Source organism: Canis lupus, chromosome 18 (genome assembly GCF_003254725.2).
Source record: "Canis lupus dingo isolate Sandy chromosome 18, ASM325472v2, whole genome shotgun sequence".
Taxonomy (NCBI): domain Eukaryota; kingdom Metazoa; phylum Chordata; class Mammalia; order Carnivora; family Canidae; genus Canis; species Canis lupus.
The window spans coordinates 6,226,398-6,239,157 of NC_064260.1; the positions used below are offsets into that span (position 1 = coordinate 6,226,398).

The 12,760-nt window shown below is 47.9% G+C and overlaps 1 pseudogene; it reads right to left on the reverse strand.

Moving 5' to 3' along the window:
* Positions 1–6,958: 6,958 nt before the first annotated feature.
* LOC112661369 (glutathione peroxidase 1-like) lies at positions 6,959–10,204 on the reverse strand (annotated as a pseudogene).
* Between the last annotated feature and the right edge of the window lie 2,556 nt (positions 10,205–12,760).

Consider the following 12,760-nt stretch of genomic DNA (forward strand, 5'->3'; position numbering starts at 1 on the left):
CTTGCGGGCTCCTCGTTTGTTCTCACCTCTGTGCGCATGTGAGTGAGGTTTGTTCAGGGGCATCCGTCACGGTTGCGAAGATTTCATTCTCCACTTAAACGCAGGGCAGCTGCCATCCTTACGACGTCCTGATCGTTCAGTGGAACCGTAACTGAAGGTCTCTGCAGGTGCAGCCCCTGTGAACCCCAAGGATCCCTGAAAGCTGGACAGTGATGGTAAGAGCAGCACAGGCTCAGCTGGTGCAGAGTATGGGGCCTTCTGGTGACACGCGGCGACCACGCCACTGGAGGTGGCACACAGCACTGTGGGAAGGCGGGCAGCCTGGCCCAGGGTTAGCACTGGGATGGAGGACAGACACGGACAGTTCTCGCCAGTGGTCCTACTCCGACTTGCACCCACTACCCCTCCCCTAGGTGCCCCCCGCCCCCCAAAAGTAAGAATTGAAACCTGGGCGAGCCCTTGAGCAGCAGCATGTGACGAGGACAGGAGCAGCAGGGCCCCTTTCTCTGTCCTGTCCTCGGCTCCAGCCTCCTGCCCTCCACCTCCAGGCCGGGGGTGTGGGGGGACTCCGTGTAACTGTACTGCTGTTAGCATCTATTTCTTCATTTGCCGAATTCACAAAAGCAGTGATCCGACCTGAGTCCAGGTTCCCTAAACATTTTGACAGACGGCCCTTCCTCCATCCCCGGCTCTGCTGCAGCTTGGAGGGGCCCTTTCATGGGCCTCAAGTCCAGCCTGCAGCTGGGTTGTCGTGGGGATGGGGCCACGGTAGTTTGGGGGAGCCAGGAGCCCACTGGATTGTGTGTGACGGTTTATATGCATCTGCCTATGAATATTTACCCGGAGAGAGCGTTCCTAGTTTCTTCAGAGCTTCAACATGGTCTTGGACTCCAAAGGGTAAGAACTCAGATTCTGGAGTAAAGTATGTCCGCAAGCTGGGCTTCGAAACAGGGACGCTGTGGAAGATTGGCCCGGCAAGGGCATCGGACAACCCCAATCACAGTGGAAGATGCCACCCACAGTTCTCAATTTTTCCATAGCACGTTGACTTAAGGAGAGCAGATGTCAGTATTCAAAATCACTGTCCCCTCCTGATGCCCATCAGCCTGCTAGTCATCTGGCACATGGCCCCGGAAGTCAGTGTCGCATCATTGCCCTTCCCTATCAGAGCAAGGTTGCAGGCTCCTTCGAGGCCCCGTTTCACCAAGACTGACTCCCTGGAGTCAGGTCACTGGAAGCAGCAGTGATCCCAGAGGGCTGGGGATCTGTACACAAATGCTACTTGGAGATGGGAGGCTTGAATCCTTCGTTCAGCACAGGTTTGTCGCACACCTCCAGGGTGCCAGGCATTGTGCCAGGTGCCGAGAGTGACCTGATGGACACTCGTGGGCACAGTCCTCTGAGTTCACAGTCCAGCTTGCTGAACACCTGTCGGGAGTCAGTAGCCTTGACCGGTCAGATGCACGGGAGGCCCCCCACTTTGCGGGACACCACAGAGCTCCTCCGAATGGTGGGGCGGGGGCAGTAGGCCTCCCGGGTGAAGATTCCAGGTAAGTGCCCACCCAGCCTTGCAGTGTAACGCCCTCTGGCGTGAAGAAGAGGCCAAGCCCCACCATCAAGGGGCTTAGGTAGTGGAGGTTACGAACCTGAACGCCTGTGTTTACCTCTGATTCAATCACTTGTGTGAACTCAGACAAATTTCCTGAGCCTCAAGGTTGTTTCTTGTGTTTTTTCCCCAGGAAATCAGGGCAATAATCAGGACCGCTTCATTTGGTTGGTGGGAGGGTTAAAATGAGCTAAGTTGAGAACGTGGCCACATGTAAGTGCTCTGTGGGGGGAAAGGAAGCTGTAGTAGCTTTACGTGAGGAAACAGGCTCACTCCCCGAGGTAGTGGAATGAAACCCAGATCTGTGCAGCTCCAGAATCCCGCGCTTCATGACAATGCAGTATCACTGCTGCCCCTGGCAGCCTGGAGCTTCCGGCCAGCTATGCGCGTGCATGTGTGTGTGCGTGCGCGTGCAGTGCACACCTCCCTGCCCCAAGGTCTTCCAAGGGGAGGAGGTACCATAGGAGCAAGGAGTAACCAAGCCACAATCTCAGGCCTACAAAAAAACCTCTGAGATTTGAGAGAGGTTGGGTCTTCCACTTCTCTGGCCTATACTTTGTTTAGTGACCCACGGAGATCTTTCCGTTCTGTCCCCGGTTGGCCGTGGTGGCCTTCACAGGATCATCCACCAGAGCAGTGCCCATCACATGTCAATGGGGAGTTCACACCAGTCTTTAAAGTATTGCCCATAAGAGAATAAAATGTGTCCTGAGCAATGCCATCACACGTTATAACCAAATAAATACTCCCCACAGTCCCCAGAAGGGATAGGCTGGCCTTTCAAACCATATCTTCACAGAGGAAGTTCTCAAATTCTGTATCAGCCATGGGGAACAGGGAGGGGGGAGGGGGAGAAGGAACAAGGCCTGCTTTCCCGGCCCCAAGGAGGCCTGAGTCTCACCAGGGGCAGGAGGGAGGTCCACACTCCCTCTTGGCACCTGGGCTAAATGTTCTGAGACCTTGCGTGCCTGAGAGATGTCCTTGTTCTGCTCTGACACTGAAATCACACATTATTTATAGAATTCTGGACAGGAAATCACTTTCCTGCTGAAATTTCAAGGCATTGCTGCACTGTCTTCTAGTTTCCAGCGTTGCCTCTGAGAATTTCATAGCCACTGTAATCCTGTTTTCTTTATGCGTGATCTTGTGTTTTGTACATAATCATTTTGCAAGGTGCAGATTTTGTCTTCTCTCTGTCACAATAATGAGCAGGTCCTGGGCTCTTGGTAGGTCCCTGCAGCCTGGAAACGTGTGTCTTTCAATTCTAGGAACTTTTCTTATTTCTTAATGTTTTTTCCTCCTCTGATGTCCTTGTCTTCTTCTTGAACACCTGTTATTTGGGTTTTAAACCTCCTATGATGGTCTCTAGCTTTTTTTTTTTCCCTTTCACACCCCCTTGTCCTTTTGCTTTACTTTCCAAGAGATTTCAACTCTATTTTCCACTTCTTCCATTGAGTATTTCCTTTCTTCATGTCCAGGAGTTTCCTTGTACTTAAGGTACCTTATATATGTACTGTCTTCTTATTTCTCTGAGGATGTTAACTTATTCAACAAATAGTAATTTTTTTTAAGATTTTATTCATTTATTCATGAAAAACACAGAGGGAGAGAAAGAGACGCAGGCAGAGGGAGAAGCAGGCTCCATGCAGGGAGCCCCATGTAGGACTCCATCCGGCGTCTCCAGGATCACACCCTGGGCTGAAGGCAGATGTCCAACCGCTAAGCCACCCAGGCATCCCAACAAATAGTCATTAAGAGCTTATTCAACCCCAGACACGCTACTCTCAGCACTTGGAATCCATCAGTGAACAAAGCAAAGATGCCTACCTTGCGGAGTTTGAGGTATAGCAAAGAGAGATAAACAATGAACACAAATAAGCAAATTGTCTCATGTTAAGGTAATAATATGGAAAAAAGATAAAGCAGAATAATTGGGATTGACAGTGGTAGAGAGAAGATGTTACTATTTTAAACAGGATGATCAGAGTAAGACTAGAGAGTGTGACATTTGAGCCAAGACATGAAGCAAGTGAAGAAGTCGGCCAGATGAACGTTGGTGGGAGGGCACGCAGACAGGCTTCCCCGTGCAAAGGCCCTCAGGTGGGAGCATGCGGCCCATGTTCATGGAAACACAAGAAGGCCTGGCTGCAAGAGTGAGGAGGAAGGTGAGAGAGGACAGGAGGGCTGGGCCAGGAAGGCCGTTCCTGGGAGTACGGCTCTCGCTCCAGGCGAGGCAGAGGGCCACTGTGGAGTTTTGAGCGAAGGAAGGACATTATCTGGTCTGTGCTTTAAAGGGGTCATTCGGGAGGCTGCAGGGTAGCCGCAGGGAAATCAGCAGCCAGTCCAAGAAAGAAATGGTGACGGTGGCTCCCCCCGTCATGGTGGGGAGCAGTGGAGTTGGTGAGAAGTGGCCAGAATCCAGATGTATCCTGCAGCAAGGCTCGGTAGAGCTCCCTGTATCCCCTCTAATCAGCGGCAGAGTAGAAAGAGCAGACAAAGACAGCTCCGAAGTGAGGTGATCACGGTGAGCAACCTGAAGCAGAGGTGGGGCGTGGCCAGAAGCCCAGGGGTGGAGGAGGCCAGGCAGGAAGAGGAGGGCTCCATCTTAAGCGTATTGAGCTAGAGGTGACAAACTTGGAAAGTCTGGAGTTCAGCGAGAAATCCAGGATGGAGCTGTCCCTTTGGAGTCAGGTCAGTGTTACCCGAAAGCCACAGGGCTGGATGAGCTCCCCCAGGAAGGGAGGATAGAGACTGGGGAAGAGGATAAGAGGCCAAAGAGCTTGGGCCACACCAGCAGTAAGTTGGGAGAAGAGAAAGAACCAGCCAAAGACGGTGAGAAGCAGCAGTCACTGGGATAGGGAGCGTGTTTCCCGGAAGTGGTGAGGAAAACGGATGTGCGTGCTGAAGGAAAAGGGCAACTGAGCCACGTGCTTCTGATAAGAGAAGGGCTAAGAATTGATCATAGTCATAACTCGTTAGTTAGAGGCCACTGGTGAATTTGTCAGCAGTGTAGACAGTACTTTGAAGAAGTTTTATTGTAGGTGCGCCTGGGTGGCTCAGTCGGTCAAGCGTCTGCCTTCAGCTCAGGTCATGATCTCAGGGTCCTGGGGTCGAGCCCTGTGTTGGGCTCCCTGCTCAGTGGGGTGCCTGCTTCTCCCTCTCCCCCCTGCTTGGGCTCATTCTGTCTCTCTCTCTCTCTCTCTCTCTCTCTCATAAATAAATAAAATTAAGATAAATAAAGAAGTTTTGTTGTAAAAGAAAGAAATGGGGCCATAGTTGGTGAGAGAAATAAGATCAAGAAAAAACTTTTAAGTTCAGAAAAATAATAGCATGTTTGTAAGTAGATGAGTGTGAACAATTGAGTAGATTTTTTTTTTTTAAAGTGCCCCTGGACAGACCGGGGGCAGCACTGGAGTGATGTCCTCAGGAGGTGGACGAGGTGGGAGCCAGTGCCTGAGCGCAGGTAAGCTGTGGACAGGAGCTTGGCCACGGGGAGCACAGGTGCTGGTGCATGGGTGGCAGGTGGTGGCAGCTGTGGAAGTCCTCTTCCGACTTCTTCAGTCTTCTCAGCGAAGTAGGGAATGAGGCGGCATCTGCCGAGGGGACGATAGAGGAGGCAGTAGTGTTGGGATGGGACGAGGGGAGAGAAAGGGGACATTCCCCAGGGGAGTGGCACAGGCATCAGTGGCTCCCAAATAGCCACGTGCTCAGAAATCACGAGGCGACCGACCGGTTAACACACAGATCGCTGGGCTAGTGCCTGATTCACTAGGCCTGAGTGGAGTCCGAGAATTTGCTGACAAGCCCCAGGGCGACACCAGTGCTGCTGACCGAGGCACCCCACACTTCAGGAAATACACTGCTGATCGTGCCCTGTTCCTCGGGTGCAGAGTCAGGATGCCTGCAAGGACTCCGTGTCACCCCCACCCCCACCCCAGGGCCACAGGCTCGTGAGCCCCGGTCCGTGGCCTGGGAGTTTTTCTCCTGCCACATTCAGCCTGCTTTTTAGTTTAGTTGAGCTGAGTTGCTTTTTTCTATTGGTTGGCTTTCGTTTTTACCTTTCAAATTTTAGGGTCCTCTGATTATATGCAGCAGAGAGCTGCCCAGAGTTGTTTGCTGGGAGATTTTTGATGGCTGATTCCATTTCTTTACTGGTGACTGATCTGTTAAAGTTTTCTATTTCTTTCAGTTTCAGTTTTAGTAGTTTGTATGTTCTAGGACTTTATCCATTTCTTCCAGATTGCCCAGTTTCTTGGCATAATATTCCCTTATAATTGTTTGTATTTCTGTGGTGTTGGTTGTGATCTTACCTCTTTCATTCATGATTTTAAGTATTTGGGTTCTCTCTCTCTCTCTCTCTCTCCCTCCCTCCCTCCCTCTTTTGTTATGTCTGCCTAGGACTTTATCAATTTTATTAATTTTTTCAAAGAACCTACTCCTAGTTTTATTGATCTATTCTGTTTTCTTTTTATTTCTATATAGTTTATTTCTGCTCTAGTCTTTATTATCTCCCTTCTTCTGCTGGCTTTAAGCTTCATTTGCTGCTCCCTTTCTAGCTCCTATAGGTGTCAGGGTAGGTTGTGTATTTGATTGATACTTTTCTTGCTTCTTCAGGAAGGCCTGGATTGCTATATGCTTCCCTCTTACGACTGCTTTTGCTACATTTTGGACTATTGTGTTTTCATTCTCATTTGTTTCCATGTATTTTTTTTAAGATTTTATTTATTTTTTCATGAGAGACACACACACACAGAGAGGCAGAGACACAGGCAGAGGGAGAAGCAGGCTCCCTGCAGGGATCCCGACATGGGACTCGATCCTGGGACTGCGGGATCACGTCCTGGGCTGAAGGTGGCGCTAAACCGCTGAGCCACCCAGGCATCCCAGTTTCCATGTATATATATATTTTTTTAATCTCTTCTTTATTTCCTGGCTAACCCATTCATTCTTAAGTATGATGTTATTTTAACCTCCATGTATTTGTGTTCTTTCCTAATTTATTCTTTTCATTGACCTCAAGTTTCATAGTGTTGTGGTCTGAAAATACGCATGGTATGATCTCAATCTTTTTGTACCGGTTATGACCTGACCTGTGACCAGTATGTTATCTATCCTGGAGAATGTTCCATGTGCACTCTAAAAGAATGTGCATTCTGCTGCTTTAGGATGAAATGCTCTGAATATATCTGTTAAGTCCATCTGGGCCAGTGTGTCATTCAAAGCTCTCATTTCCTTGTTGATTTTCTTTTCTTTTCTTTTTTTTTTCCTGACATCCAACAGTTTTTTAGAGAGACGACTTGGCTTGGGGAGAGGGTACTGGGATGGACAAGAAGCTCTCATCTCAGGGGATTTTCTTGGAAATTGGGCATTCCTCCAAGCAGATTTCCAGGAAACACTATCATGGGTGAAATCCCCAGAGGGTGGTGCTGTGACTGCCAAGCAGCAGAAATAGGCGGGTTGCTTAGGCACAGCTGGGCCCCTGGGACAGCAGGGCTTTGACATCAGGCTCAGTATTAATGGTTGGAAAGCAGGGGCTTTATCCGTTCACAAGCACACCATTTGGGCCCACCGGGAACTTCTCAAAATTCCAAGCAACATTGTTGTGCCATATCCTAGACCAAGTGATGAACTTGAGGGGTCATGAGCATAGTGGTGTTTTCACTGGGGGCAGAGAGAGGTGAAGAGGGTGTGTGTGTGTACTCTGTTCACCTCACACTTCTCAAAAAGTGTAAAGGCGGGCTCCAACTACCACCTGTGTGGGGGTGGGATGTACTTGAGGGAATTCAAGATCTCCTCCTTCCTGGCATTCCTGATGTTGGAACTGGTTGCCTGGGAAGCCAAGTTTGACCAGGCCCTGGGTCCAGGCACTGCTTTCCTTCATCTGGCACCACATTGTCAGTGAGCACCTCACCCCACAGGGAACCCAGGCTCACCGGCTCCCTGCCGGCCAGCAGGCGCAGAGAGAAGGCTTACACAGAGCAAGAGGCCACAGCCGCAAGGACAGTGGCCCCCGGTGGCACACATGCAGGCTGTGGGACAAGAGTGTGGACTTTTGTCCTTGTTGGTTTTCTGCCTTGATCATCTTTCCATGCTGTGAGTGGAGTGTTCAAATCCCCTATTATTACTGTATTATTATCAATGAGTTTCTCTATGTTTGTTATTAACTGATTTATATATTTTGGTGCTCCCAAGTTGGGGGCATAAATATTTACAAGTGTTAGATCTTCTAGACACTTTTATTATGATATAGTGCCCTTCTTCACCTCTTGTTATAAAATCTAGTTTGGTTTAAAATCTAGTTTGCCTGATAATAGGTATGGCTACTCTGGCTTTCTTTTGATGCCCACTAGCATGATAAATGTTTCTCCATTCACTCACTTTCAATCTGCAGGTGTCTTTAGGTCTAAAATGACCCTCTCATAAGCAGCATATAGATGGATCTTGTTTTTCTACCCATTCTGACACCCTATGCCTTTTGATTGGAACATTTAGTCCATTTACAGTAGGAGTGATTATTGATAGATATGACATGAATTTAGTGCCATTGTACTAACTGTAAAGTCATTGTTTCTGAAGATTTTCTGTTTCTTTCTATCACTTTTGATCTTTCAAAGAGTCCACTTTAATTATTCTTGTAGGTCTGGTTTAGTGGTAGGTCATGAACTCCTTAATTTTTGTTTGTGTGGGAAACTCTTTCTCTTTATTCTGAACAACAGCCTTGCTGGATAGAGAATTCTTGGCTACTATTTTCCCCTTCAGCACGTTGAATATATCACGCCATTTTCTTCTGGCCTGCCAAGTTTCTGTGGATAGATCTGCTGCTAACTTAATTTGTCTTTCCTTGTAAGTTAGGGATTTCTTTTCCCTTGCTGTTTTTAGGATTTTTTTTCTTATCTTTGTATTTTTGCAAATTTTACTGTGATGTGTCTTAGTGTTGGCCTGCTTTTGTTGATTTTGATGGGAGTTCTCTGTGCTTCCTGGATTGGATGTCTATGTCCTTCCCCAGATTAGGAAATTTTCAGCTATAATTTGCTCAAATAAACCTTTCCCCGCCCTTTTCCCTCTCTTCTTCAGGGACTTCTATGATACCAATATTATTATGCTTTATGGAGTAACTGAGTTTCCTAAGCCTACACTTGTGATCCAATATTTTTCTTTTCCTCTTCTTTTCACCTTCATTATTTTCCAGAATTTTATCTTCTATATCACTTACACACTCCTCTGCTTTTTCCATCCCATGGTCATTTCATTCAGTCAATTTTGCATCTCAGTTATAGCATTTTTAAAAATTTCGGCCTGACTAGTTTTTAGGTCTTTTGTCTCTATGATAAGGGATTCCCTGGTGTCCTCTATGCTTTTCTCAAGCCCAGCTAGAATCCTTACGATTTTTGTTTTAAAGTCTGGATAAGGCATATTTACTTGTATTTGTTTCAGTTAGATCCCTGGCCATGACCTCTTGTTCTTTCTTTGGGGATGAACTCTTCCATCTTAGCATTTTATGTAAGTCTCTGCTTCTCTGGGTTAGGAAAGCCTGTTATGTTTCCTGCATCTGGAAGTTATATTAAAAGAGGTCATATACTGTCTAGGGCCTTCAGGAAGTCTTTCTAGTATATGCTGTGTGTACTCTGCTGTGTTTTGACTGCTCTTTCCCTCAGGTTAGTCCTCTGCAGAGTTTCTCCTTGCCTGCAGTGGGGGGTGTTTGGACCTTGTCCAGTGTGTGCCAAGTTTTAATTAGGTGTGCTGTGGTCTGCTTGTTAAAAGAAGCCAGGGCCTATTTCCACTAGAGCTGAAGCTTTGCAGCAGTCTACACTTGGTAGACTTTTTCTTTTTGATGACGTATTTATTTATCTTGGAGAGAGAGAGAGAGAGAGAGAGAGCAGGTGGTGGGTGAGAGAGAGAGGGAGAGAGAGATTTTCAAGGAGACTCCCTGCTGAGCATGGAGCCTGATGAAGGGCTTGATCTCAAAACTCTGAGATCATGTCTTGAGCTGAAATCAAGAGTCAGATGCTTAAACAACTGAGCCACCTGGTCACCCCTATGATCAGTAGACATGGGGCATGTAGGGTGTTTGTGCTGGGGGCCACTCCTGCTCTAGCTCTCAGGCAAACTTGCCCTAGTACCAAAGCTCTTGCAGAGTTTAGGGGGCATGGCTTGGTGTAAGAGGCTCAAGCCTCCACTCTGGGTGCTGTGTTACTCACTGAAGTCTGTCTGCTGATGGGCAGGGGAGAAAAATGGTGCCAGCCTGCTCCCTTGTCCCCAGAGTGAGGATTTTGCACCCTGCACCATGCAGAAAGCTCTCACAGAAGAGCAAGCAATCTCTGCTCATGTGTCCCAGGCATCCCTCAGATCCCTGCCTTAACCCCATCTCTGTCTGGGCCACATACCTGCCTGGCAGTGCACTGCACTTGTGTCTTATCTCAGGCATACAGGCTGAGTTTCAAAACTCCAAATTTTAGGGACCCAGGGCAGCATGGACTTGTGATCCTCTGGGGGCGGGGGGTGTCTCACCATGCTGGAGCTGGTGCCAATTTGTCCCAGAAGGGTAGTCATACCAATACACAGGAGGTTGGAGCTTAAAGTATAGCAAAACTCAGGCATCCAGGCTAGCTGCCCTCAGCAGGTGGCTCTGCCCCTGTGCTAATGAATGGCACCCACCACTCTCATCTCTTGAGAGGCAGTGCCACACCTCCAAATGCACTCCAAGAAAGGCACTATCCTTCCAGTGTGACCCAGGGGATCCAGAGACCATGCTGTCTGTTCCCAGGCTTCTGTCCTCTTTCTCTGTAGGAACACCACTGGCCGTGGCAGAGACTTCTAAAGCTTCAGTCTTTGAGCTCCACTGGTGGTAAAAATGTGTGATAATCAACCCCTCGCTTTCCCAGTCAAGGGTTTTGGGGAATTATTTTTCTTGTGCAATCCCCTGTGCACTGTGCTTGCTATCTCGGTCTCTCTCTCTCCTCTCTAAATAATCAGGGCTCTCTCCCCACTATAGCACCCATGATCCTTTTCTTCCCCAAATCATGAGTCTCCTCACATCCTGTTTTCCACAATGTGGTCTCTTTTCTCACTCTAGTTGTGCAGTTTGTTCTCTCAGTCCTCAGACTGATTTCTTGGGTGTTCAGAATGATCTGATATTTATCCAGCTGTGTTTGAGGGACAAAGCAAGCATTGGGTCTCCCTACTACTGTGCCATCTTAACCCCATCAACTCCAAAACTACTGAGTTATGACAAGAGACTGAAACTGATGGAAATTCTGGTCCATGTGGTACGATCTCATCATCCTCTCAGTCGGGGAACTGCTGAGTTCAGTTTCTGGGGCTCCTCAATCCCTGCTAAGATGACCCCACCTCCTGCCAGCAGGTGGCAGAAGGAAGTAGGGACAGTGAGCTGAGTGGCTATCTTCATCAGATAGTCCGACCTTCAATTAGATCCAGTGTCCTCTGGGCCAAAGACAGAACTTTTTTTTTTTTTTTTTGGAAAGAAGCTTCTGGGCAGCCAGGTGGATCAGCGGTTTAGCACCCTCTTCAGCCCAGGGCCTGATCCTGGAGACCCGGGATGGAGTCCCACTTCAAACTCCCTGCACAGAGCCTGCTTCTTCCTCTGCCTGTGTCTCTGCCCCTCTCTCTCTCTCTCTCTCTGTGTCTCTCATAAATAAATAAATAAATAAATAAATAAATAAATAAATAAATAATAAAATCTTTAAAAAAAAAAGAAAAAGAAAAGAAGCTTCCAACTTTGTGCTAGAGTTGGGGAGGAGGCTGTGATGCCACTGGGTAGATGGAGGAGGCATCTAGAAAACTGACTGGGGTCAAAACCAACTAGACTCAACCTCCTCACTGCCATCCAGAGGGCCTGGAGCTGTCAGTCCCAAAGCCTTGAGTGGGGTCTGGGTGACTGGCCAGGTGTCTCTTGCTCTCCTTGCTGGGGGCTCTGGGCTCACTTTGCCCCTCCTTCCTCCCATTGGCCTTCCTCTGCTCAGTCTTTAATCATTCATCCATTTGCTTTTCGGCTTCCCCAAATGTGTGGCTGTTTCTTCCCCTCTTGATCTCATGCTCTTTGTGAAAATACACTGGGGGTGGAGAGAGGGCATGGCTGCTTTCCAGTAGACTTTGGGAGGGAGCCCAAGTGTGCCCCTCAACCCTGCAGCTTCACTTTCCTGGCTTGAGGGGCCAGGAATGGCCCAGTGGTTTTGATCCCTCAATAGTTTTTGTCTCCATAATTTTCCTGGGACTCTTTCTAAACTATACTAAGCACTGCCCAGCAACCACAATCATCACAAATTGAGCAGAATTTAAACATCCCTCTACTTAATTGTCAGCATCACTGTCTTGTGTTCAAACAGGGACTAGTGAAGTATGGGCGCTGTTTCCTACCCTGCATGCCCCAGGCCACTCTGGTTTCAATTGTCTTGCTAACATCTTAGTTTTGTGATTTTGTTCCATATGGAAAGCCTACTATTTTTGTCAAATGGGAAAATTCATAAATGAAGAATGTCAAGTGTTTACAAAACACCAGAGTTTCTCAATCGTTTTATCATCACAAATATTAGCCATTTCTGAAAGAAGAGACCCTGAAGGTCAACAAGAGCAGAAGCTGGGTGGGTAGGGCAGGTGGGAAGAGAAAGGAAATGGGAGCTGCAATGGGCCTGCAGGACAGCTGCAAAGCAAGCCACCCTCCTTCCTTCCGCACTCAACCTCCCCTGCTTTGAAAACTAGTCAACCATACACAGGATGCTGACACCTGAAATTCCTGCATTCCACACCCAGAGAGAAGCTGTAACATTAAGGTGCCTTGGGGAGATGGAGGTACATTTTATTCAGTAGCTCATCAACATTTACAGGCACTGAGATAGGAATAGTCTCTAATGTCAGACTCTGGGTTCTAGTCTGGGCTTGGCCGCATTCAGTGTTTCCTTATGGGGTTGTTAGGGGGCAATTAAATAATCTGAGCAGAGCAGCTGACACAGAAAAAATGTTTGCAAAATCAATGTCACCTTTAGAGCTGAATTAGGGGTGATTCTCTAAGGAAAGAAGTTTGTAATAATGGAACGGGTTGCCTCTGCTACCCCAGAAGTAAGCCAGGTAGCTTTTATCATTCTTTTTCCATTCCAGCCCCATTTCCTTGCTTCTGGTAATCACGAGATCTTTCTTCAG